Raw genomic sequence first — 3054 nt, 5'->3', positions numbered from 1 at the left:
TGGGTTCCTGGTGCCATGACGCTGCAGTGCTAACCCTGTGCCATCATGGGGTTGTGATTGTGGGGGGTGGGGGAGACAATTGCAGTCCAGCAGAAAACAAACACAGCCCACCTACTCTCCCACTGCACCCACTGTCAGAACTGGCAGGAGGTTCAGTCCTGGGGTGTGATTCAAGGCAGCGTCACGTGTGGGATCTGATTGCTGGTAGCGCTGGTGCCCACGCTGGTGCTTCCGCAAGTTGCAGGAAAACATGAACGTCTTCCCACACTCGGGCCAGCTGAAGGGCCTCTCCCGGTGTGGACACCCTGTTACTTCAGCATGGCGGAGGAATTCCTGAAGGCCTTCCCGCACTCAGGGCAGCAGAATGGCCTCTCCCTCCCACCACCCGTGTAGATCAGCTTGTGCTTCAGCAGTGTGGAGGAGCGGGTAAAGCCCTTCCCACACTTGGGCCAGGAGAACGGCTTCTCCCTGGTGTGAACGGACTGGTGCCTCAGCAGGGCTGAGGAATTGCTGAAGGCCTTCCTGCACTTAGGGCAACTGAACTAACTCTCCCCCATGTGGACCCACCAATGGGCCAGCAGGTCGGAGGTAAGAGGAAAGCCCTTCCTGCACTCGGGTCAGAAGAACAGCCTCTCCTCAGTGTGGACCCACTGGTGTCTCAGCAGGTGGGAAGAACTGCTGAAGGACATCTCGCACTTGGGGCCGGAGAACAGCCTTCCACGGTGTGGACCAACTGGTGCGTCAGCAGGGCAGAGGAATCACTGAAGGCCTTCCCACACTCAGGGCAGTAGAAGGGCCCCTTCCCCTCTGTGGACCCATTGGTGCTTCAGAACCCTTTCAAATTTCACAATATCCTTCTGATAGGAGGGAGACCAGAATTGCACACAATATTCCAAAGGTGGTCTAACCAATGTCCTGTACAGCCACAACATAACGTCCCAACTCCAATACTCAGTCAGAGGATTGCAAAAGCTTTCAAAACCCACAATAAACAAACAGGAAAGAATGGAGGGACGAACCGAATTTTTGAGAGTCAGCTTGGAATCATCACTGAGAAATCGGCGGACTGGGTTTATTGGGTACCCGTTCTCCTTAAATACACTATATACGTATTTCTCTTGTGCTCTTCGTAGTTTCTCTGTGCTGCAGTGTGTAGTGGCTCAATGAAATAATGTCCTGATGCAGCTTCGTTTGTGGGTGTTGGGGTGATTGCTTCTGTGTTTAAGTATTTGGTTTGTGTGTGTTGTTTTTCGGTGGATGCTCGTTTGAAGTTCCCCATTGACTGTTCGCTCTACTGTGACATCTAAAAATGGCACTTTGTTGCTGTTCTCCTCCTCTTCAAACCAGGAGCTCCCCTCAGGCCCATTGTCTCACCACTTGGAACACCAAAATACAGACTAGTCAAAGGCCTCCACTGAAGACTAAAACACCAAGTCGCAGATTCACGCCACTCCATTTACTCCATCCAAGAATTCCTGAACAGCAAAGACACCAAGATAGAAGAGGATGGAATAATGTTGTCCTTTGACATCACAGCTCTGTTCACATCCATTCACATCAACGTGGCCAAAGAAAACTGGAGACACTACTCGAAGAACCAAAGACACAAACACAGCACCATCTTCATCAGCAAAGCTAGCACTGTCAACTTGGTGGAAGGGTGCCTTCCCACCCACTTCATATTCAGTAACAAGCCCTACAAACAAATCAACGAAACACCCATGAAACCACCAGTATCAGGATTCCCAGCAGAAGCAATAATGCAGAGACTCGAACAAACAGCCCTTCCAATGATCCAACCCAAACTTTGGGTCCGCTACAGCGATGACACTTTTGTCATCAAAAATGAAACAAATTAGAGGAAACCTGCAACACCATCAACAATATCCTTACGGGCATAAAATTCTCAAAAGAGGAGAACAACAACAAAGTGACATTTCTAGATGTCACAGTAGAGCGAACAGTCAATGGTAAATTCAAAACAGCGTCTACAGGAAAACATCGCACTCAAACCAAGTACTTCACGACAGAAGCAATCATCACTACACATAAAAACACATCTGAATCAGGACACTATTTCAATGAGCCACTGCACACTGCAGCACCCAGGAACTATGAAGATCAATAAATAACTGTACAGCGCATTTAAGAAGAATGGGTGGCAAATCGAGACGCTAAAGATTGCTTCCCTGACCGGGAATCGAACCCGGGCCGCGGCGGTGAGAGCGCCGAATCCTAAACACTAGAACACCAGGGAGACACGGATGCATATTCGTAGCTCTACTGAAAATTGTTTCGCTGTCCAGGAATCGAACCCAGGCTGTGGTAGTATGAAGACTTTCACACGTTCATCCACCAATGTAATTTTTTGTACCCATTCTTCCCGATGCGATTTTCCCGGAGAGACTGGAGAGTCAAGTCACATCTCCGGGACACCAGCACCAATCAACCCCATCGTTCTATTGCCCAACATTTGAAACCCCCCTCCCACTATGCCGAGGACATGCAGGTCCTGGGCCGCCTTCACCGCCGCTCCCTCCCCACCCGACGCCTGGAGGAAGGACACCTCATCTTCCGCCTCGGAACACTTCAACCCCACGGCATCAATGTGGACTTCACCAGTTTCCTCATTTCCCCTCCCCTCACCTTACCTCAGTTCCAACCTTCCAGCTCAGCACTGACCTCATGACCTGTCCTACTTGCCAATCTCCCTTCCCACCTATCCGCTAAACCCTCCTCTCTGACCTGTCACCTCAATCCCCACCACCATTCAGCTATTTTACTCTTTGCTACCTTCGCCCCAGCACACCCCCCCCACACCCAATTTATCTCTCCACCCTGGAGGCGTCCTACCTCTATTCCTGATGAAGGGCTTTTGCCCGAAACGTCGATTTTCCTGCTCCTCGGAAGCTGTCTGACCGGCTGTGCTTTTCCAGCTCCATTCTGATCTAAACTCTGGCTTCCAGCATCTGCAGTCCTCACTTTTGCCGACCCAATAAACCCAGTATGCCGATTTATCATCAACAAATTGACACAAGCAGACACAGCGTGTGC

The 3054-nt window shown here is 50.4% G+C and overlaps 1 non-coding gene across 1 annotated transcript; it reads right to left on the bottom strand.

The window, feature by feature from the left end:
• Positions 1 to 2185: 2185 nt before the first annotated feature.
• trnae-cuc (transfer RNA glutamic acid (anticodon CUC)) lies at positions 2186 to 2257 on the bottom strand. Its single transcript has one exon. It is a non-coding gene; the product is annotated as a tRNA-Glu (tRNA).
• Positions 2258 to 3054: the final 797 nt, after the last annotated feature.

The sequence above is a fragment of the Chiloscyllium plagiosum genome, unplaced genomic scaffold (genome assembly GCF_037043375.1).
Source record: "Chiloscyllium plagiosum isolate Xiang-an unplaced genomic scaffold, Cpla_swu_hap1 HiC_scaffold_27, whole genome shotgun sequence".
In the NCBI taxonomy this organism is placed as follows: domain Eukaryota; kingdom Metazoa; phylum Chordata; class Chondrichthyes; order Orectolobiformes; family Hemiscylliidae; genus Chiloscyllium; species Chiloscyllium plagiosum.
This window is presented reverse-complemented; position numbering and strand designations above follow the sequence as displayed.